Source organism: Ovis canadensis, chromosome 22 (genome assembly GCF_042477335.2).
Source record: "Ovis canadensis isolate MfBH-ARS-UI-01 breed Bighorn chromosome 22, ARS-UI_OviCan_v2, whole genome shotgun sequence".
Taxonomy (NCBI): Eukaryota; Metazoa; Chordata; class Mammalia; order Artiodactyla; family Bovidae; genus Ovis; species Ovis canadensis.
The window spans coordinates 67,117,818-67,141,174 of record NC_091266.1 but is presented as its reverse complement, the minus strand read 5'-3'; the positions used below and the strand labels follow the sequence as shown (position 1 = coordinate 67,141,174).

At 47.7% G+C, this 23,357-nt stretch overlaps 1 long non-coding RNA gene across 1 annotated transcript; it reads right to left on the bottom strand.

The window, feature by feature from the left end:
- Window positions 1–2,531: 2,531 nt before the first annotated feature.
- On the bottom strand, window positions 2,532–23,157 carry LOC138427639 (uncharacterized). The gene is made up of 4 exons (XR_011252099.1): window positions 22,782–23,157; window positions 22,368–22,551; window positions 22,036–22,095; window positions 2,532–3,074 (listed from the first exon to the last, which is right to left on the bottom strand). It is a non-coding gene; the product is annotated as an uncharacterized lncRNA (long non-coding RNA).
- Between the last annotated feature and the right edge of the window lie 200 nt (window positions 23,158–23,357).

Below are 23,357 nucleotides of genomic sequence, written 5' to 3'. Positions count from 1 at the left end.
ATGGAAGTGAAAAGTATGAGCATCCAAACTTTTGTCCCTAAAGATCAGTCTCCAGTAAAAAGAGCCAGGGCTGATTCCATGAGCGGGGCAAGGGAAGCACAAGATGAGCTCAGAACACCTTCTTTTGTGCCGAAATGTGAGAAACTGTTCAAAGAATGATGACAATGCATCAAAAGGGGGCAGAGTCAGCCTGACGGGGTTCCAGCTGGCAAAGCCTTAACCCATCTGAGAGCTGAAATAAATACTGTTAAGGAAGGACCGCACTCCACTGAGGAAGACTTGTGTCTGCATTTACATTAAGTAATTTGAGAGAAGGGGTGATATGGTCTTAAAGTATATCCAGCTAGTGAATTTCACAGGAAAAGGGACTCCCAGACCATCAGTCATTATAAAAATTGGTGGATGAGCGAAAGCTGGACTGAGGCAGGGCTTTTACCTAGTCCCTACTTAGATTGTTTTCCCCACATTTTATTTGCTAGCTGCTGCTGCTGCTGCTGCTGCTAAGTCGCTTCAGTGGTGTGCAACTCTGTGCGACCCCATAGACGGCAGCCCACCAGGCTCCCCCATCCCCGGGATTCTCCAGGCAAGAACACTGGAGTGTGTTGCCATTTCCTCCTCCAATGTATGAAAGTGAAAAGTGAAAGGGAAGGTGCTCAGTCATGTCTGACTCTTAGCGACCCCATGGACTGCAGCCCACCAGGCTCCTCCATCCATGGGATTTTCCAGGCAAGAGTACTGGAGTGGGGTGCCATCACCTTCTCCGTTATTTGCTAGCTCAGTTCAGTCGCTCAGTCGTGGCCGACTCTTTGCGACCCCATGAATCGCAGCACACCAGGCCTCCCTGTCCATCACCAACTCCCGCAGTTCACTCAGACTCACATCCATCGAGTCGGTGATGCCATCCAGCCATCTCATCCTCTGTCGTCCCCTTCTCCTCCTGCCCCCAATCCCTCCCAGCATCAGAGTCTTTTCCAATGAGTCAACTCTTTGCATGAGGTGGGCAGAGTACTGGAGTTTCAGCTTTAGCATCATTCCTTCCAAAGAACCCAGGGTTGATCTCCTTCAGAATGGACTGGTTAGATCTCCTTGCAGTCCAAGGGGCTCTCAAGAGTCTTCTCCAACACCACAGTTCAAAAGCATCAATTCTTCAGCGCTCAGCCTTCTTCACAGTCCAACTCACATCCATACATGACCACAGGAAAAACCGTAGCCTTGACTAGACGGACCTTAGTCGTCAAAGTAATGTCTCTGCTTTTGAATATACTATCTAGGTTGGTCATAACTTTTCTTCCAAGGAGTAAGTGTCTTTGAATTTCATGGCTGCAGTCACCATCTGCAGTGATTTTGGAGCCCAAAAAAATAAAGTCTGACACTGTTTCCACTGTTTCCCTATCTATTTGCTAGCTAGAGAGGTAAAAAACAGTAAGCTCACTTTATCACCTTCACCAAGCAGTAATAGGCAATTCTGCTGATGGGGGCAAGCTTCTGAGTGTGCCTGGTTCTTCCAGTGTCTTGTGGAAATTACACACGTCAGGGATGAACTGGGAACCTCACCCCAGGAGACACTGGCCACCCCTGCCTGGACCTGGCCTGTGACATTGCCTTGCCTGGGCTAATCCACCTGCCAAAATCCATGATTCTCCATATAATATTTTATATACACAGCTTAGATTAAATGATAAGTTTGGAACGACTCATTTAAAAAAATCAAGAATTGGTCTGATTCTTGTCCATTGTCCTGAACAGAGACTATTTTAACGCCTGTCTTCCTGCTGGCAGAAGAGGTAAGTGTTTTTATCCCTGTATTTCAGGTACGGGAACTAACATCCAGAGGGGATGAATCATGGGCTCCCCAAGCCCAACACACAGAGGACCAGGCGACTCTCTGGATGTGCACTGAGGGCCCTTCCCACTCATGCAAGCTGGTGGGAATAGAACTAGGGCTCTGAAACGTCCATCCAGAGAAGGCCAAGAGTTGAGCTGCTGGGGCTGCCCCATGCGAGAGAGGACGCCAGTGTCTGGAAATGAAGCACTACTTTCACGGGGGCTTGGGGCAGCCTTGCGTCAGTCTACAGGCACTGAGTAGGAGAATGATCCTGCAGGGCTGACCGCCCACCTGAGAGCTGAGATCCAGAAGAACATGGCTGGTTTGGGCCCAAGTTCTGTTCACTTGAGCTGCCCCAGGGCCCAGCAGCCCCAAGGTGGAAGCTTTGTGCACCGCCCGAGAGTCCAGCCCTCTTAGCACTGTCCTGGCCCCTCTGAACCTTCTCTCCTGGTCTTTGCTCTGACTTGAAGGTGAAATGATGTGAATGCTTATTTCGGTGACTTCTTGTCATCCAGGGGCTTGGCGAGCTCTGGTGTGACTGGGTCAGTATTTTTCTTTCCATGAGAGGCAGGGTCAGGGGCTGTTGACAAAGGGTCAGAGGCTGCTGCTGCAGCAGCAGTTTCTCAGGGTTCTCTGGAGGCCACGCTGGATGAGAGGACCCCTAAGTCTTGCCTAGTCATGGATTGGGATATTAGATTCTTCAAAGTTTGTCTCATTTCAAAAGTAGATTTATTGCATTACAGATCAGTAAGAAAACCAGGTTTTGAACATGGGTAAAAATAACTTGTATGAATGAAAATGGCCATTAAAAAAGGATTGATATATTCTTTTATATAATAGAACATAAAACCAAACTTTTCTACCATATTCTTATCTTTGATCAGTAATTTCCCCAAAAAACTTGAAGAAGTGTTAGTTCACTTAGAATACAGTGCCAGAATTCCACATTGAGTTCCAAGAACTGTGACAAAACTCCATTTGCAGCGAGAAGTAAATATCTCTTCTCTTACTAACGCATGAGAGAACCGCCATGCTTGCCTCCCCTCTGTTGGCTCCCGGTGGCCTCAGTGGGTGCTCTGGACAGCGGCGCCACAGTCCGCACGTTGTCAGTAAGAAAGAGCAGGGACTCTGTCCTGCGAGAAGTCAGTCCGCAGTGTCCTCCTGACTGCACCTCTGGGCTGAGGCTTGACTGGCCTTCAAGCAAACCTCTGTGTTTCCACGATCAAGGCAGGTGTTTATCCTGGGGACCCTGGGGAGGCAAAGTGGAAGAGAAAGCTCTCAGGGACAATTAAATGTGGCTCGAGGGTTCCTGACCAAAGCTTCCTACCAAATAGGTGTTGAGGAGAGACGTAGGCAGCCAGAGCCTCCCTCCATAAGCGCAAGCACAGCCCTTCCACGAAGACCGTCCCTCTGACCCTCCACTCCCCACATTCACCTGCAACATGTTGGCATCACAACCTCACACTGGCCTGCGTGGAAGCTCCTGTTCAGACCGATTCAGCTGAGGCTCTTTGTTTTAATTGTGCCTTCTACTAATAATACCTCAGTTACACTCATTCATGAGAGTATGGGTCTATCCCCAGAGGATTTCTGCGTGTTTTATGTATACAACTACCCTTCCTACATAAGCAAGTTAACAAACTGCCAAAGTTCCCTGAAAGAATGTCCCTTCAGCACTTCAGTTTCCTCCATTATGTCTTCAGCATGATTGTGTTCTGATTAAATTTACACATTATTCATCATTCTTTCCATTTAGTGAGGATTTTATTCCTTTTTCATTTATTTTTAACTTAAACCATTTATTGAGATGAAATTCCCGCAACTTAAAACAACCACCTTAAAGTGAGCCATTGAGTGGCGCTTAAGTGAAGATTTTAGATCCACCTTACTGAGATACACAGTTGGTCCAGGAACCCTGTGGGAGTTACTCTGAATACAGTCAGCCTCCATATCAGCATCTGTGGGTTCAACCAACCATGGATCATTAGTAAGGACTGTAATATTCACTACTGAAAAAATATCTGGGTGCCACTGGCCCACACAGGTCAAATCCATGTTGCTCAAAGGTGAACTGCAATTGTCACTAAAAGTCACAGGCTTTCATTCTGAAGGTTTCATGCACACGTCACCACCGCTGCGCTTGAGAGAGAGCAGTCGCGACATTCCTGGGGTTGTCTTCATCCTCAGCTTCTGTTCCACCCACAGCCCCTGGCTTCCTGCCCCAGCACCACTGCATCCACATCAAATTCTACTAATAAACAGAATTTACTAATTCTATTTACTTCTCCTAGGATTTCCCATAAACGGGATCACGTGCTACCTCCAGCTTTGAAAGAATGAATAAAGCATCTGTGAGGTTTATCCATGTTTTTTGAAGTGTTAGAAGTGTGTTCATATTTCTTGACAGTAGTATTTCATGGTATGGACAAACAATGATTTTCCAAAAAAATCTATTTTCCTATTGATAAACATTGTATTGCCTCTAGTTTTAAACCTTATATGAACAGTAGCTATGAATGTTTTTAGGCAGTCTTTTTATTGGTGCAAATATATGTTTTTATTTACCTTGAGTGCACACTTAGAAAAAAGTTGCTGGGTCATAAGGCAGTGAGCTCCTAAATTGTCTTCCACACTGACTGCCCCATTCTAGAACCCTTTGCCTTTCTCTGACAAATAATGATGACAAGCACTTTTCTTGTTCTTATTGAATATATATATATATATAATTCTAGGAAGTGTCTGTACAAATGTTATTTTTCTGTAGGCATAGCGGGGCTTGCCTTATTATTGAAACGCAGAAGGCTTTTATGGTCTCAGGAAAGAAGACCTTTGTCAAATATGGACTATGAAAAAGTGTCACAGTTCTGTATATAGACATACAATCTGTTTCTTCAACTCTATGCCTTGCCTTTTCATTTTCTTAAAAACTTCTTCCAAACAGCAAAAGCCTTTGTGTTTGATGAACTCTAATTTAGCTTTGATCTGTTTTCTTTTAATAGTTCTGTCCTTTTTATGACACTACTTGCTGACAAAGGTCCATCTAGTCAAAGCTATGGTTTTCCCAGTAGTCATGCATGGATGTGGACCATAAAGAAGGCTGAGTGCTGGAGAATTGATGCTTCTGAACTGTGGTGTTGGAGAAGACTCTTGAGAGTCCCTTGGACTGCAAGGAGATCAAACCAGTCAATCCTAAAGCAAATCAGTCCTGAATACTCATTGGAAGGACTGGTGCTGAAGCTGAAACTCCAATCCTTTGGCCACCTGATGCTGAGAATGACTCATTGGGAAAATACCCTGTCGCTGGGCAAGATTGAAGGCAGGAGAAGGGGACGACAGAGGATGAGATGGTTGGGTAGCATCACCAACTCCATGGACATGAGTTTGAGCAAGCTCCAAGAGCTGGTGATGGACAAGGAAGCCTGGAGTTCTGCAGTCCGTGAGGTCACAAAGAGTCAGACACGACTGAGCGACTGAACTGAACTGTTTTCTTTTATAATTAGCGCTTTTGAGGCTTTAAGAAATATGTCCTAGGTATGGAAATTTTCTTCTATCCTTACTTCCAGAAATGTTATGAATTTACAATTTCAGTCTTAGTTTAAGGTCCAAAATTTGTTTTTGAAACAGTCTATTGAACCATAATTTACACAGAATAAATTGCACAAATTTTATGTCAATTTGTAAGTTTTGACATAAATCTATTCCTAAACCATAGTCAGTTAATGAACCCCTCTGTCCCCCAAAGTTCCTCATTGCTCTTTGTTGTATCTTTCTTCCACCCCAAGCCCCACCTTCCCTTCCAGGGGAACCACTTCTGTGCTTTTCATCACCACAGATACATTCGCTCTTCAAAGTTTTATAAAAGTGGAACAAAACAGTATGTGTTCTTTTTTGGTCTTCTTGTTTCTCTTACCAAAATTATTTTGAGATCCATCCATATTATAGTGTGTATCAATAGTCCAGTCCTTTAAATGACAACTTAAATGAGCAGAGGGTCAGAGGAAACCCTCAACCAGAAACAGAAACACAAAACGCAGTGCAGACTGGAGTGGCGGTCTGCCTCTGGTTACTGCAAGGAAGCCATTTATTTGTCAGGCTGCAGGGAAAGCTGATGCTGTCTTAGCCCACATGCCCTACTATTAATTGTCTCCAGATGTTAGCTAAATTGAATTGTTAAAAAGTTAAACAAGCATGAAACATCTAGTGAATAAGTTTGAGGCAAGTTTAAGGGAAAAAGTCAAGTATGAGGACGAATTCCAGGGCCCACAGCTCTGAGCTGTAAGTGCCTCCAAAGGCTTCAGTTTGTATGACAGAGGACATACAAAGTATCTCTATCATATTATCACAGCTCTAAACTCGGAAAATCGCTTTTTTTCCCCTACCAATGCATATGCTGCTACAGTTAATGTCTGAAATTTGAGTTCAGAATCTGATTGCTACACTAGTGTCTTCTCCATGTAATAATACTTTTGAAGATATAGTGACTTTTATAAATATGTGATTGACTTGGTGGCACTCACTATGGCATTTAGTTATTTATCATTGCAATGCAACTGTACTCCCAATCAAATTCCTCTTTCCTTTGGTGGCCTAAAGCCCCTGCAAACATTGTCTATACATATCTTGCCATTTCATTCTTCCCCACTTCTTCCAGACTGTGGCAGTCTGATTTTACATATATCACCTTTACTCGGATTTTAATTGTCTTAGAAATTAACCCTATGGTTAAGCTCCATTAAATCTCATGGTTTTATTGAGTGCTCTCTCACTGGGTCTCTCTGTAGTACTCAGGGCTCTATATTCCTTTCTTTTGCATCAAAGGCATGGCACTCTTTAGATGATACTGCTGTATCTCGGGTAATTCCTTTACATTCTTTTTTAATTGGCAAAACCTTCAAACAAGAAGTGGGAAAAGCAGTAGAATAAATCCTGTTTACCTACCAGCCAGTCTCCATAATGGTTAGTACTTTGCTATTCTGAATGCATAAACCAGCTGCTGTGAGAGTGCTGCCCTCAACACGCCAGCAAATCTGGAAAACTCAGCAGTGGCCACAGGATTGGAAAAGTCAGTTTTCATTCCAGCCCCAAAGAAAGGCAATGCCAAAGAATGTTCAAACTAGCACACAATCACACTCATCTCACACACTAGCAAAGTAACGCTCAAAATTCTCCAAGTGAGGCTTCAACAGTATATGAACCAAGAAATTACAGATGTACAAGCTGGATTTAGAAAAGGCAGAGGAACCAGAGATCAAATTGCCAACATCCATTGGATAATAGAAAAATCAAGAGAGTTCCAGATAAACATCTACTTCTGCTTTATTGTGGAGAAAGAAATGGCAACCCATTCCAGTATTCTTGCCTGGAGAATCCCAGGTACAGAGGGGCCTGGCGGGCTTCAGTGCACAGGGTCGCAAAGAGTCAGACACAGCGGAGCTGCTTTCACTTCTTCCCCTTCTGCTTTACTGACGACACCAAAGCCTTTGATTGTGCCAAATCTAAAGACTGTTGCTCCCTGGAAGAAAAGCTATGACAAACTTAGACGGTATATTAAAAGGCAGAGACATTACTTTCTGACAAAGGTCCATCTAGTCAAAGCTATGGTTTTTCCAGTAGTCGTGCACGGATGTGAGAGTTGGACCATAAAGAAAGCTGAGCGCTGAAGAACTGATGCTTTTAAACTGTGGTGTTAGAGAAGACTCTTGAGAGTCCCTTGGGCTGCAAGATCAAACCAGTCAACCTTAAAGGAAATCAACCCTGAATGTTCATTGGAATGACTAATGCTGAAACTGAAGCTCCAGTCCTCTGGCCACCTGATGTGAAGAACTGACTCACTGGAAAAGACCCTGATGCTGGGCAAGATTGAAGGCAGGAGGAGAAGGGGACGACAGAGGGTGAGATGGTTGGGTGGCATCACTGACTTGATGGACGTGAGTGTGAGCAAGCTCCAGGAACTGGTGATGGACGGGGAAGCCTGATGTGCTACAGTCCATGGGGTCGCAAATAGTCGGACACGACTGAGTGATTGAACTGAACTGAACCGAAAGCCTTTGACTGTGTGGATCACAACAAGCTGCGGAAAATTCTTCAAGAGATGGGAATACCAGACCACTTGATCTGCCTCCTGAGAAACCTGTATGCAGGTCAGGAAGCAACAGTTAGAAATGGACACAGAACAATGGACTCATTCCAAATCAGGAAAGGAGGACATCAAGGCTGTCTATTGTCACCCTGCTTATTTAACTTCTACGCAGAATATATCATATGAAATGCCAGTGTGGATGAAACACAAGCTGGAATCAAGATTGCTGGAAAAAATATCAATAACCTCAGATATGCAGATGACACCACCCTCATGGCAGAAAGTGAAGAGGAACTGAAGAACCTCTTGATGAAAATGAAAGAGGAGAGTGAAAAAGCTGACTTAAAACTCAACATTCATAAAACGAAGATCATGACATCTGGTCCCTTCACTTCATGGCAAATAGATGGAGAAACAGTGGAAAGAGTGACGGACTTTATTTTGGGGGTTCCAAAATCACTGCAGATGGTGGCTGCAGCCGTGCAATTAAAAGACTCTTGCTCCTTGGAAGAAAAGCTATGACAAACATAGACAGGATATTAAAAAGCAAAGATATTACTTTGCTGATAAAGGTCTGTCTAGTCAAGGCTATGGTTTTTCCAGTAGTCATGCATGGATGCGAGAGTTGGACCATAAAGAAATCTGAGTGCCGAAGAATTGATGCTTTTGAACTGTGGTGTTGGAGAAGACTCTTGAGAGTCCCTTCCTTGGACTGCAAGGAAATCAAACCAGTCAATCCTAAAGCAAATCAGTCCTGAATATTCACTGGAAGGACTGTTGCTGAAGCTGCAACTCCAATACTTTGGCCATCTGATGCAAAGAGCTGACTCATTGGAAAAGACCCTGATGCTGGGCAATAACTGAAGGCAGGAGAAGGGGACGACAGAGGATGAGATGGCTGGATGGCATCACGGACTCAATGGACATGAGTTTGAGCAAGCTCTGGGAATTGGTGATGGACAGGGAGGCCTGGAGTGCTGCAGTCCATGAGGTCGCAAAAAGTCAGACACAACTGAGCAACCGAACTGAACTGAACTGGGCTTTAAAGTCCGCACAGAGTTTGCACTGAAACATCCGGTGAATGAGCACAAGTGGGCGCTCCTAGAGGCACCAAGGGAGGAAGGAGCTCAGCTCAGAGAAAGCCGACGGGTCGCGGCGCCGGCCTCACCTGGCGGCACCCCTGCCTCTCATGAGCAGCATGTTGCGGGGCAGGAGAGCACACAGGCCACGCTAGCTATCAGCAGAAAGAATTCCCATGGAAGACACCCAAGACGGGGGGAGCACATTCTGCAGAGCCCCTTAAACTTCCTCAAGGTCCTGTCACACTAATCACGTTCTGCAAGGAGCATTCAGCCATCGAGAGCCCTTAAGATCTACATTCTGCAGCCAGGCCCCTGCTTCACCTGCACGCCTCAGGCACCTCTGACCCCGCTCTGCAATGCCCCAGCCCTTCTCTGAGCTCCTCTGGCCAACTGTATGCCTCCGCCTCCACCCTGCACCCATGTGCCCTGAGCTCCCAGACACACTGCTGTATCTCCGTCAGCTCACACGCCAGTTTGGCATCTGCAGAAAGTGTCTCTGTGAGCCATGCTGTACCCTGGGCTTGACAGTGCTGGGAGCTGGGTCTGGAGGTGGTCCCTGTACAGTGTCGTGTTTGTGACACATTTTGTCCTTTACCTGTATTTTCACAAGGCACACAACTTATTGCCAGGAGTTAATGCAAAATCTATGTATTTAAACTCTACCTTTGCGTAATGTCAAAGGGGTTTCAAGGGGCTCTATTTCTGTTGGTTTGAATTCAAGAATGTCCAGAGCACATGTTTCTAAATGGAAGGTACTGGGTGTCAATGAATTTAGTCTTTGTTCCCAATAGAAGACGCCCCCTAAAGAGTACATTCTAGGTTATGGTAACTTGACATTTCCAGCTCCCTTGAGCCGGCACTGGATACTTTTAGACACTGAGTTTACAGTTTTTCTGCTGAAAATGTAAGGACCTTTGTGAGGGCTGCCTTGACATCCTTGTTCCTCAGGGTGCAGATGAGAGGGGTCAAGCTGGGGCTCACAGTGGAATAAAGCACGGCCATCACCTTGCCAGTCCCTGGGAGCAGCTGGAGCAAGCGCTCAGGTCGGTGTAGGCGATGGTGGAGTAGGGCATGGTCACCGTGACAAGGTGGGACAAGCAGACGGGGGAGGCGCACCACTTCCCCTCAGCTGCACAGACCTCAGGACGGTGCAGATGACGGAGCCATAGGACGCCATGGTGAGCAGGAGACTCAGCACAGCAAAGAAGAAGTCACAATTGCCATGATGTCATTCACATGGGCGGAGGAGAAGAGCAGGACCAGAGGGGGCATCTCACACAGAAGAACTGTGCAAAAAAGATCTTCACGACCCAGATAACCATGATGGTGTGATCACTCATCTAGAGGCAGACATCTTGGAATGTGAAGTCAGGCAGGCCTTAGAAACCATCGCTACGAACAAAGCTAGTGGAGGTGATGGAATTCCAGTTGAGCTGTTTCAAATCCTGAAAGATGATGCTGTGAAAGTGCTGCAATCAATATGCCAGCAAATTTGGAAAACTCAGCAGTGGCCACAGGACTGGAAAAGGTCAGTTTTCATTCCAATCCCAAAGAAAGGCAATGCCTAAGAATGCTCAGACTACCGCACAATTGCACTCATCTCACACGCTAGTAAAGTAATGCTCAAAATTCTCCAAGCCAGGCTTCAGCAATACACGAACCATGAACTTCCTGATGTTCAAGCTGGTTTTAGAAAAGGCAGAGGAACCAGAGATCAAATTGCCAGCATCCACTGGATCATGGAAAAAGCAAGAGAGTTCCAGAAAAACATCTATTTCTGCTTTATTGACTATGCCAAAGCCTTTGACTGTGTGGATCACAATAAACTGTGGAAAATTCTGAAAGAGATGGGAATACCAGACCACCTGACCTGCCTCTTGAGAAATCTGGAGTACATCAAGGCTGTATATTGTCACCCTGCTTATTTAACTTCTATGCAAAGTACGTCATGAGAAACGCTGGACTGGAAGAAACACAAGCTGGAATCAAGATCGCCGGGAGAAATATCAATAACCTCAGATATGCAGATGACACCACCCTTATGGCAGAAAGTGAAGAGGAATTAAAAAGCCTCTTGACGAAAGTGAAAGAGGAGAGTGAAAAAGTTGGCTTAAAGCTCAACATTCAGAAAACGAAGATCATGGCATCCGGTCCCATCACTTCATGGGAAATAGATGGGGAAACAGTGGAAACAGTGTCAGACTTTATTTTTTGGGCTCCAAAATCACTGCAGATGGTGACTGCAGCCATGAAATTAAAAGACGCTTACTCCTTAGAAGAAAAGTTATGACCAACCTAGATAGCATATTCAAAAGCAGAGACATTACTTTGCCGACTAAGGTCTGTCTAGTCAAGGCTATGGTTTTTCCTGTGGCCATGTATGGATGTGAGAGTTGGACTGTGAAGAAGGCTGAGCACCGAAGAATTGATGTTTTTGAACCGTGGTGTTGGAGAAGACTCTTGAGAGTCCCTTGGACTGCAAGGAGATCCAACCAGTCCATTCTGAAGGAGCTCAGCCCTGGGATTTCTTTGGAGGGAATGATGCTAAAGCTGAAACTCCAGTACTTTGGCCACCTCATGCCAAGAGTTGACTTATTGGAAAAGACTCTAATGCTAGGAGGGATTGGGGGCAGGAAGAGAAGGGGACGACCGAGGATGAGATGGCTGGATGGCATCACGGACTGATGGACGTGAGTCTGAGTGAAGTCCAGGGGTTGGTGATGGACAGGGAGGCCTGGTATGCTGCAATTCATGGGGTCGCAAACAGTTGGACTCAACTGAGCAACTAAACTGAACTGAACTGAAGTCACATTATACTCAGGCACCATCAACTAAGATGCTCCTCTCAGAGAAACGGGCAGCAGCTCTGTCCATCTGCTGCCACTGCACTGGACAGAGCTCATATCTTCCCACGTGCCCTCACCGCCTTCACAGCAGAAAGACTGCCAAAGTGCAAACCTGGCTGTATGGGGGCCTGCTAGAGTCCTTCAGGAGGTCAACATCCCTGTGTTCCATCCTGGCCACGGTGTCCAGCCTCACCCCTCCTCTCAACATCCCATCCTGTTTGCCTGACCCCAAATATGGGCTTCCACCTCAGTGAGCACCACACCCTGATATGCAGTCCAGACTTAGGGAAGACGATCTGCTTAGGTGGGCGGGGCTGATTCCAGGGGAGGACAGGAGGCCAGAGCTCAGAGTCAAGAAGGAGAGTCTAGTACCAAAGGGGGCAGAACCGAGGTGTAGGCTGAGAGGTCCAGGCAGGAGCACTCACAGAGACGGGTCAAAGGTGATTCAGACAACCCCTGAGCAGGCAGGAGCTCATAGTCAAAGCCCAAGGCAAACGCAAGAGGCACAGAGGAAAGTGTTTTCCTCAAGCACAACACTGCCGTGTCTGCCCCACTGGATACCCGCCCCCAGAATGATGCCTCCAGGCTGGGGAAGGGTGGACTCATGGACACTGGTAGGGACTTGGGTCCGCTCTGCAGAGATGACCTTGCTCACAGCCCTCACCCTGGCGGAGCCTGTGCTGACATTTCAGAAAGAAGCACGACTGCAGGTGAACTTCAGCTTCCTTAGTCTTGTTTGCTGTTCATGAAAGAAGACACAGAGAAACATTTCAAGAAGGGGCCTGTGAATGACAAGTGCAGAAGCCTTGGTTTGCTGAAGGCTGTGCACCTCTGAGCACTTCAGAAAGACACACAATTATTAAGGCTTATAGAGTCTCTTAACTGGGCCTGGAACAGGCTTGCCTGCCTCAGGCATATTGTGTGTCTCTACAGACACACTGACCCTTTCCAGACAACCAGCAAATTTTTCCCAAGAAAGCAATGCTACTGTTCCAGAATAGATCACAGTGTTATTTATTACTGAGTGAGAGAATCTGTTTCTTCCACCCCAAGCCCAGATCAGCTTACAGGAAAGGCCACTGAGAACCACAGGTGCCCCCAGGCAGGGGCTAGTCGGTTAAGCCGATATGTGAAGCACTTTCTAGGAGTTTCCATCGCAGATGAGTGACAAGTATTATTGTCACTATTCTAGTTATGACTTTAGAGCCTCAAAGCAGAGTGCATGCCTTCCCCAAGCACACTCAAGGGTAGTTCAAGCAGCTCAAGGAAACTGTCTCTGCCTAGGTGTCAGGTGTGAGCAGCCCTGGCATCTTTGCTTCACACAAGGCCGCAGAGACCCCCACCGTGGGAAAGATGGCCAGCAAGCTCGGGGAAGAGGCTCCAGCTTCTGAATAGTTTCTGCTAGAGGCTTAGTTCTATGCAATCACTAAACACATCATTCTGGCCAGGAGACCTGATGTCCAGCCCTCTCAGAAGTGAGAAGATCACAGAGCAAGCTGCTTCCAGAGCTGTGAGCATCTGGGGCCAGAGAGGTGTAGAGCTCAGGCGCCAGGGGAAGACAGTGCGGACAGAGGCGAGGGCCCAGGCGCCAGGGGCACGCAGCACAGGCAGAGGCGAGGGCCCGGGCGCCAGGGGCACGCAGCGTGGACAGAGGCGAGGGCCCAGGCGCCAGGGGCACGCAGCGCAGGCAGAGGCGAGGGCCCGGGCTCCAGGGGCATGCAGCGCGGACAGAGGCGAGGGCCCAGGCACCAGGGGCACGCAGCGCAGGCAGAGGCGAGGGCCCGGGCGCCAGGGGCACGCAGCACAGACAGAGACGAGGGCCCGGGCTCCAGGGGCACGCAGCGTGGACAGAGGCGAGGGCCCGGGCGCCAGGGGCACGCAGCACAGACAGAGGCGAGGGCCCGGGCTCCAGGGGCACGCAGCGTGGACAGAGGCGAGGGCCCGGGCGCCAGGGGCACGCAGCACAGACAGAGGCGAGGGCCCGGGCGCCAGGGGCATGCAGCGTGGACAGAGGCGAGGGCCCGGGCTCTAGGGGCACGCAGCGTGGACAGGGGTGACGGCAGAGTAAGGCTGGCGGCCCTGGAGGGTACGGCAGCCCCCACTCCGCTCTGCACTGGGCCGGGGCTGAGCCTGCATGGAACCTGTGCCTTCAGCTGGTTTTTACAACTCAGCAAAATGATGATCTGTCAGAGAGACATACTCTCTCGAAGAGCAGAAATCCGTGAACACGCTGGAAAGCCTGTCCCCTCACATCCAGGCCAAACTCTCTTACAGCCTGGATCGCAGCCCAGGTTCATGTTGCTCCACCAAGCCAAAAAGGCAGCATTCAGGCCACTGGACCCTGAGACGCATCAGGTCACTGCAAATATGCCAGCAGATGCTAATCCCATGACCACACTCCCACTGAGACCTCACAGAAGGTGCACTGTCCAGAAGGGAGTGGGAACAACGTCTCCTGTTAGGTCAGAAATGTGAAAGGCATAAGCAGCGTCCACTGTGGAGGAGAGCTGTGCTGCCCCGGCATCCCAGCCTTTGTGCAGCAGTGTCCCCTGGGACGGCGGCAAGAACATGAGCATCAGTGCCTCCAGAGCCCAGCACTTCCGCCAGCCGGTCCCCCACCCTGGCTGTCTGGGTCGCAGAGCCGGGAGGTGGCCTTGGCCCCCACATCCTCACCCCCCTTTCCTTCCCTGCTCACTTCTTGCTGCTCAGAAAAAACAGAACTGCTCAGTATATATAAAAGTTTTCTTGAGCTTAGTCATTTTCCCCTACACTAATTTCATAAAGCCAATCTCTTTCACAGTAGCAAGAGAAAAGGCTCATGATCAGGAGTAGATACAGAGCACTATTTTTAAAACACTATACAAACTGAAGCCTCTTTTCAAGCCTGCAGATGAACTTTAAACTGCCCAGGGAGTCACAGAGGACACAACATCCATCTTGAGCAGGTGTTTTCTGAGTCTTGACCCGATGCAGAGCTGCGGATTCACAAAGGCCGCCACAGCAAGAGCAGCCTGGTCTAAACACATGCAGCTCTGCTGTGTGCCGTGGCAGCTGGAGGTGCTGACCCACTGGGACCCAGCCTCAAAGACGGCCACTCAGAAGACTTCAGAAGCCCCAGGGGCCTCTGGGACCCAGCCTCAAAGACGGCCACTCAGAAGACTTCAGAAGCCCCAGGGGCCTCTGGGACCCAGCCTCAAAGACGGCCACTCAGAAGACTTCAGAAGCCCCAGGGGCCTCTGGGACCCAGCCTCAAAGACGGCCACTCAGAAGACTTCAGAAGCCCCAGGGGCCTCTGGGGCCCAGCCTCAAAGACAGCCACTCAGAAGACTTCAGAAGCCCCAGGGGCCTCTGGGACCCAGCCTCAAATACGGTCACTCAGAAGACTTCAGAAGCCCCAGGGGCCTCTGAACTGCTGCTGGCCTACAGAGGACCCCAGGGCTCAGGCATGGCCCTGCGGTCGAGGGAGGCAGCCTCAGCTCTCTCTCCAGGCTTCAGCTCAGCATGGAGCAAATTGAATCCAAGGAAAGAGGCACACTTGGGCAGGAGCTGTCATTTTCCTCAAAGTAAGGCAGGGAAGAAACTGACGTCCTCCCAAAGAGGCCGTTGCGGGAGATGTTTCCAGAGGACAGATCCCAGGTTCACACCCTTGACCACTGGTTCATCATGGAAACACAGAGCTGAATAGCTTCCCATCAGTGATGGAGCCAAACCTTCCTCTGTGATGAAGACACAGGTGCAAAAAAGAGGGTGTTACCCAATCACAGACCTGTCTGTGCCAGAACAGAACAGTCCTGTCTGGGACCAGCACTTCTGATCCTTCAGACCTGCAGTTAGAGAGGCTGTGCTACAGGCAGAGTCAGGACCTGCTGGTGGTCCCTGGGGCTAACCCAGGCTCCAAGGAGGGAGTGGGAAGGAAGGCACGAGTCTGAGCGGCAGATGGGGTTTTGTAGGGCAGACCAACAACAGCAATAAAATAGCAGCTAAGTGGCGGCCAAGCCAGTCTGACCACCTGCTGTGCGCCAAGTTCTAGTCTCTTCTTAAAAATTGTTTATTTATTTACCTTTGGCCCTGCCGGCTCCTCCTCGCCGCACAGGCTCTTCCCCAGCCGTGGCAAGTGGGGCTACTCTCTGCTTCTGGCGAGAGGGCTCCTCGTGGTGCCGGCTCCTGTCGCTGCGGAGCAGGGGCTCTCGGGCGCGTGCGCTCCAGCAGTCACGGCTCCCCGGCTCCAGAGCACGGGCTCAATTCTGGGGCGCATGGGCGTAGCTCATGGCACGCGAGATCTTCCCGGATAGGGGACCAAATCTGTGCCTCCTACATTGGCAGTCGGACTTCCCACCACTGAGCCCCCTCCTGTCCTTTTTTTTGACATTGTATTTGCATTTTCTCATCTTTGCTGAGTTATCATTGAGACATAAAAAAATTGTATCTATTCAAGAGGTATGAGTTGATTTTTTCTCCCCAGCAGTTTACATTTTTTTGTGGTAAAACACCATGACATAATGTTGACTACTTTAACCATTCAAAGTGCACAATTCAGTGGCACTAAGTACTCTTACCACATTTCACAGTCACCACTGTCTAGTTCGGGACTTTCCCAGCTTTGCAGTGGGAACGCCGTAACTCTCCAGCAGGGGCTGCACATTGCGCTCCACAGCACCTGCCACCACCGCTCTGCATGTACACACTCTGGACATTTTCTATCAGGAATCATGCATTTTCAGTCTGGCTTCTCTCACTGAGAGTGATGTTTCCAAGTTTCCCCCAAGTTGTAGCAACAACAAGTAGACATACAGGAAGTACCAACTGCAGGGCCACAGCTGACCTGTGGTGACCTCACCTCGGCTGACCTGCACCATGGCTGACCTGCACTGCGAGTGACCTACACTGTGGCTGACCTGCACTCTAGGTGACCTGAAACGTGGGTGACCTGCACTGTGGGTGACCTACGCTATGGGTGACCTATGCTATGGGTGACCTGTGCTATGGGTGACCTGTGCTATGGGTGACCTATGCTATGGGTGACCTGTGCTATGGGTGACCTATGCTGTGGGTGACCTATGCTGTGGGTGACCTACGCTATGGGTGACCTATGCTATGGGTGACCTACGCTATGGGTGACCTGTGCTATGGGTGACCTGTGCTGTGAGTGACCTATACTTTTCTATACACCTGAAACTAACACAGCATTGTAAATTAACTTCAATTTTTAAAAAAAAGTTTTTTTTTTAAAGTATGTGGATGGAGACGTATATACCATGCTAACACTAATCGAGACAAGCAGGAGTAACCATATCAATTTCAGATAGTAGACCTCAGGGCAAGGAAAGATATCAGGTATAAAGGGCACTCCACAATACAGTTGGGTTGTTTCTCCAAGAAGACACAACTATTCTTAACATGCACCTAACAAAAGAGGTTCAAACTATGTTAGACAAAGCGACAGAACTTTAATAGTGGTGCAGGGAGATCAAGATGATGGAATAGGAGGATACGTTTTAAAAGACAGAAATTACAGCAAACATCTTTTCTGACCACAATGGCATGAGGCTAGAAGTCAGTTATATTAAAAGTGGTAACAACACAGAGGCATAGAAAGTCAACAACATGCTGTTTTAAAAAATGACAGTGGGAAGGGCGGTCCAAAAATGAAAAGGAATAGGACAGAGAGACCACTTTCTCCTCCACAAACTCATCAAAAGATCAGTTGAACCATGAATGACTTTTACAAGACAGCTTCTGAATGCTGGTGGAGGACACCAGGCACCCAGAAAGGCAGCCCAATCTCTTTGAAAGAAGTCTTGAGGCAACTGTAAGAGAAGGACTGAAAGCCAGAGGCAGGAGGTTTAATTCCGGAACTTTAGAACATCAGAAAACTCCAGACTCCAGGAAACATTAACAGACAGGAGCTCGCCCAAAAATCTCCATACCTACACTGAAACCAAGACCCGCCCAACAGCCAACAAGTTCCAGCGCGAAACACATCACGCTAATTCTCCAGCAAAATGGGAACACAGTCCCAAACATTAAAAGACAGGTTGCCCAAAGCCATACCAAACCCAAAGACACCCCAAAACTCCCTACTGGACACTTCATTGCTCTCCAGAGAGAAGAGATCCAGCTCACCCACCAGAACACAAATGCAAGCTACCCCAACCAGGAAACCTTGGCAAGCCACTGGTCCAACCCCACCCACAGGGAACAGACTCCACAATTAAGAGGAACCATGAACTTCCAGCCTCAGAAAGGGTTCCCTAAACACAGCAGTCTAAACAAAATGGAAAGGCAGAGAAATGTTCAGCAGATGAAGGAGCATGACAAAAACCCACCAAACCAAACCAAGAGGAGGAGATAAGGAGTCTACCTGAAAAAGGATTCAGAGTAACAGTAGTAAAGATGATCCAAAATCTTGAAAACAAACGGAGTTACAGATAAATAGACTAGAGACAAGGATTCAGAAGGCGCAAGAGATGTTTAACAAGGACCTAGCAGAAATAGAGTCAATCAAGAGTGAATGATCCAATAACTGAGACTGGAAGCACTCTGGAGGGAGTCACCAGTAGGATAACTGAGGCAGAGAGAGCATAAGCGAGGGGGAAGGCAGAGCGGTGGAAGTAAATGAAGCAGAGAGGGAAGAAATAAAAGCTAAAAGAAGTGAGGACAACCTCAGAGGCCTCTGGGACGATGCCAAATGCCCAGCACTAAAATCAGGGCTTCCCTGGCAGCTCAGCTGGTGAAGAATCGGCCTGCAGTGCAGGAGGCCCCAGCTCAGTTCCTGGGTCGGGAAGGGATAGGCTACCCACTCCGGTATTCTTGGGCTTCCCTTGTGGCTCAGCTGTAAAGAATCCACCTGCAGTGTGGGAGACCTGGGTTCAATCCCTGGGTTGGGAAGATCCCCTGGAGAAGGGAAAGGCTACCCACTCCAGTATTCTGGCCTGGAGAAGTCCATGGACTCCATGGGGTCATAAAAAGTCAGACACAACTGAGCGACTTTCACTTCACTTCGCTTCAAATCATAGGTATCCAAGAAGAAGAAAACAAAAAGAAAGGGCATGAGAAAATACTCGAGGAAATAAAGGCTGAAAACGTCCCTAAAATGGGCAAGGAAAGAACCAGCAGAGAGTCCCAAACAGGATAAACCCCAAGGCAGACACGCAAGGCAGAACCCAAGGCAGACACGCAAGGTAAGGACACAAGACAAAAACCCAAGGCAGACACGCAAGGCAGAAACCCCAAAACACATACTAATCAAACCAACAAAGATCAAACACAAAGAGCAAACATTGAAAGCAGCAGACCCCCCACAAGGGGATCTTTCAATAGGGACTCTCAGGCCAGAAGGAAACGGCAGGACATACTCAAAGTGATGAAAGAGAAAACTTACAACCAAGATTATTCTACTGAGCAAGGAGCTCATTCAGATATGAAGGAAAAATCAAAAGCTTTACAGACAAGCAAACGCTGAGAGAATTCAGCACCACCAAACCAGCTCTCCATCAAATGCTAAAGGGTCTTCTCTAGACAGGAAGCACAGAAAGGGTGTAAAACTCGAACCCGAAACAATAAAGTAAATGGCAATGGGATCACACTTCTCAATAATTACCTTAAACACAAACGGGTTAGATGCTCCAACCAAAAGACAAAGACTGGCCTAATGGATACAAAAACAAGACCCCTATATAGTCTGTCTACAAGAGACCCACCTCAAGCCTAGGGACACATACAGACTGAAAGTGAGGGGCTGGAGAAAGATATTTCATGCAAATGGAGACCAAAGGAAAGCAGGAGTAGCAATACTCACATCAGGCAAAAATGGACTTTGAAATAAAGGCCATGGTAAGAGACAAAGAAGGACACTACCTAATGATCAAAGGGTCAGTCCAAGAAGGAGACATAATAGTTATAAATACATGTGCACCCAACACAGGAGCCCGCAACACGTAAGGCACAGGAGCCCGCAATGCGTAAGGCACAGGAGCCCCGCAATGTGTAAGGCACAGGAGCCCCGCAATGTGTAAGGCACAGCAGGCCGCAATGTGTAAGGCACAGGAGCCCCGCAATGCATAAGGCACAGGAGCCCCGCAATGCGTAAGGCACAGGCTACAAGCGTGAAGGGGAACTAACAGCGACGCAAGAATAGTGTGGGGCCTCACTACCCACTCACACCTACAGACAGACCAGCCAAGCAGAAAGTCAGCCAGGAAACACAAGCTTTAAACTACGCAACAGGCCAGTTAGGCCTATTAGATATCTACAGGACATTTCACCCAAAAGCGATGGATTTCGCCTTTTTCTCAAGTACATACAGAACATTCTCCAGGATAGATCACATCCTGGGCCATAAATCTAGCCTTGGTAAATTTTTAAAAAATGAAATCACTCCAAGCATCTTTTCCAATCACAATGCAGTAAGATTAGATGTCAACTACGGGGAAAAAAAAAACTATTAAAAATACAAACGTGGAGGCTAAGCAACATGCTTCTGAAAAACCAACACATCACAGAAGAAATCAAAAGGGAAACAAAATGTGCAGAGAAACAACGGAAAATGAAAACACAACCCAAACCTGTGGGGCTCCGCAAGAGCAGAGCTGAGAGGGAGGCTCACAGCAATGCAAGCCTACTTCAAGAAATAAGAGAGACACCAAATAAACAACCTAACTTCACACCTAAAGCAACTAAAAAAAGACAGAAAAACCCCACAGTCAGTAGAAGGAAAGAAACCCTAAAAACCAGAGCAGAAATAAATGAAAACGAAATAAAGAAGACTACAGCAAAACTCAGCAAAACTAGAAGGTGGTTCTTTGAGAAGATAAATGAAATAGACTAACCATTATCCAGACTCATCAAGCAAAAAAGGAAGAAGAATCAAACCTATAAAATTAGAAGTGGAAATGGAGAGATCACAACAGACAACACAGAAATGCAAAGGATCACAAGAGACTACTACGAGCAAGTATCTGCCAATAAAATGGACAACTTGGAAGAGAGGGACAAACTCTTAGCAAGCTCTGGGAGTCGGTGATGGACAGGGGAGCCTGGTGTGCTGCGGTCCACAAGGTCACAAAGAGTTGGACACGACTGAGCGACTGAACTGAACTGTTTCCATGTTTCCCCATCTATTTGTCATGAAGTGATTGTACTGATGCCATGATCTTCATTTTTTGAATATTGAGTTTTAAGCCAGCTTTTTCACTTTCCTCTTTCACCTTCATCAAGAGGCTTTTTAGTTCTTTAGTTTTTAGTTCTTCTTTGCTTTCTGTAATAAGGGTGGTATCATCTGCATATCTGACCTTATTGATATTTCTCCCCCACAATCTTGATTCCAGCTTGTGTTTCATCCAGTCCGGCATTTTGCATGATATACTCTGCATATAAGTTTAACAAGCAGGGTGACAATATACAGCCTTATTGTACTCCCTTCCCAATTTTGAACCAGTCCATTATTCCACGTTTGGTTCTAACTGTTGCTTCCTGACCAGCATACAGGTTTCTCAGGAGGCAGGTAAGGTGGTCTGGTATTGCCATCTAAGAATTTTCCAGTTTGGAAGATGGTTATTCTGAAGGTCTAGCCTGCCATTTTCCAGGTCTGCCAGCTCCCCAGTAAAGTCTCTTCCTTGCCTCAACAACCCCCTCTCTCGGATTCATTGGCCTATCGTGCGGCAAGCAGAGCAAGCTTGAACCAGGTAACAATTTGGCTTAGCCATCCAGGAGCCTTGCTGCTTGTGGCTAGCCAGCCCCAATCAGGGAATATTGGGGCAGGACCCTAGCAGCTCCCAGGACCATTTGTTGTCGTGAGAATCTTTCCTTCAAGATTCCCTGAAGCGGCACTGGCTTCCCCCAGTGCTTGGCAGCTGAGACAAGGAACCAACAACCCCTAGAGCTGACGGGCTCAGCTGTGTTTGGAGGGTGAGCCTGCCCAGCGTGATGGCTGGCCCAGCCAGCTTGCTTGTTTTATGCGTCCTTTTGTGTTGAGAGCCAACAGGTTCAGTTTGGAGGGTAAGTCACTCTGGTGTGCACACTGGGAACATTTCTCCCCTTCTATCTGGTCTTTCCCTTTAGGGGATAAGCCAATTTGGTTGGGTACCCATTTGCAGAGGGGAGGCGCTGTTGGACTCTACCCTGAACCTGTTCGTTGGGAACTAGTCCTCAGGAGCAAGTTCACCCTAGTTGAAATTAGCTCATTTGAAGGGTAATTTTATTTACCTGATTTGGGAACTGGTCCAGTTGGGGCTTCCCTCGTAGCTCAGTCAGTAAAGAATATGCCTGCAATGCAAGAGACCTGGGTTCAATTCCTGGGTCAGGAAGATCCCCTGGAGAAGGAAATGGCAACCCACTCCAGTATTCTTGCCTGGAGAATCCCCATGGACAGAGGAGCCTGGTAGGCTACAGTTGAAAGGGTTGCAAGAATCAGACATGACTTAGCGACTAAACCACCATCACCACCACCATCTGGAACCAGTTCATTTGGGAGCTAGTTCTTGTGGGAGTGGGTAGCCTGGTTGGAGTTAGTTCATTTGTTGGACAGGGTTACTTACCCTGTCTGGGAGTCGATTTGTCTGAATGCATCAACACTGGAATCTGTGCCATTTTGTTGGAAGACTTTTCCACAGTTTGTTGTGACCCACACAGTCAAAGGCTTTAGCGTAGTCAATGAAGCAGATGTTTTTCTGGAATTCTCTTATTTTTTCTATGATCCAGCAGATGTTGGCAACTTGGTCTCTGGTAATGTAATGGAGTACTATTAGCTATAATCACCCTCGCTTAAAAATAATTCTGAAGTGCATTAGATGTGCAGAACTTGTTGATTTTATAACTGGAACTTCGTACCCTTTGACAATAACTCCTTAACCTTACCCCCACCCCCAGCCCCTGTTAACTGCCACCCTACTGTCTATTTCTGAGTTTGACTTTTTAGATTCCACATACAAAAGAGATCACACAGTATTTACCTTTCTCTGTCTGAATAACTCAGCCAAATGTCACAAACAGCAGCTGTCAGCTTTTCACAGGGCTCAACAGGATTCTTGTGTGGACGTGCACGTGTGTGTATGTATCTCCACACTGCACACACACATTATACGTGTATACAGACAATATATACGTATGTGTATATAACTCCAGTGTGCACAGGGATGGGCGTCTCTCCAGACCCTGATCCAGCCCCTTTGGACACACAGGCCCAGGAGGGAGAGAGTCGGGTTGTGTGTGCTCACGGTCAGTCGTGTCCGACTCTCTGTGACCCCCTGGACTGTAGCCCGCCAGGCTCCTCTGTCCATGGGGTTCTCCAGGCAAGAATACTGGAGTGGGTTGCCATTTCCTTCTCCATGTTGGATCATGCTGTAGTTCTCTTTTTAATTTGTTCAGGAACTTCCATACTGTTTCCCATAGTAGCTGCACCAGCTACATTCCCACCACCAGTGCACAAGCGTTCCCTTTCCTCCTTACCTACACTGTGACCTTATGAGGAGCTGCAGGTGCCCTGTACTTAGCTGAAAACTGAGTTTAAACAGGAAAATTTTTATAAT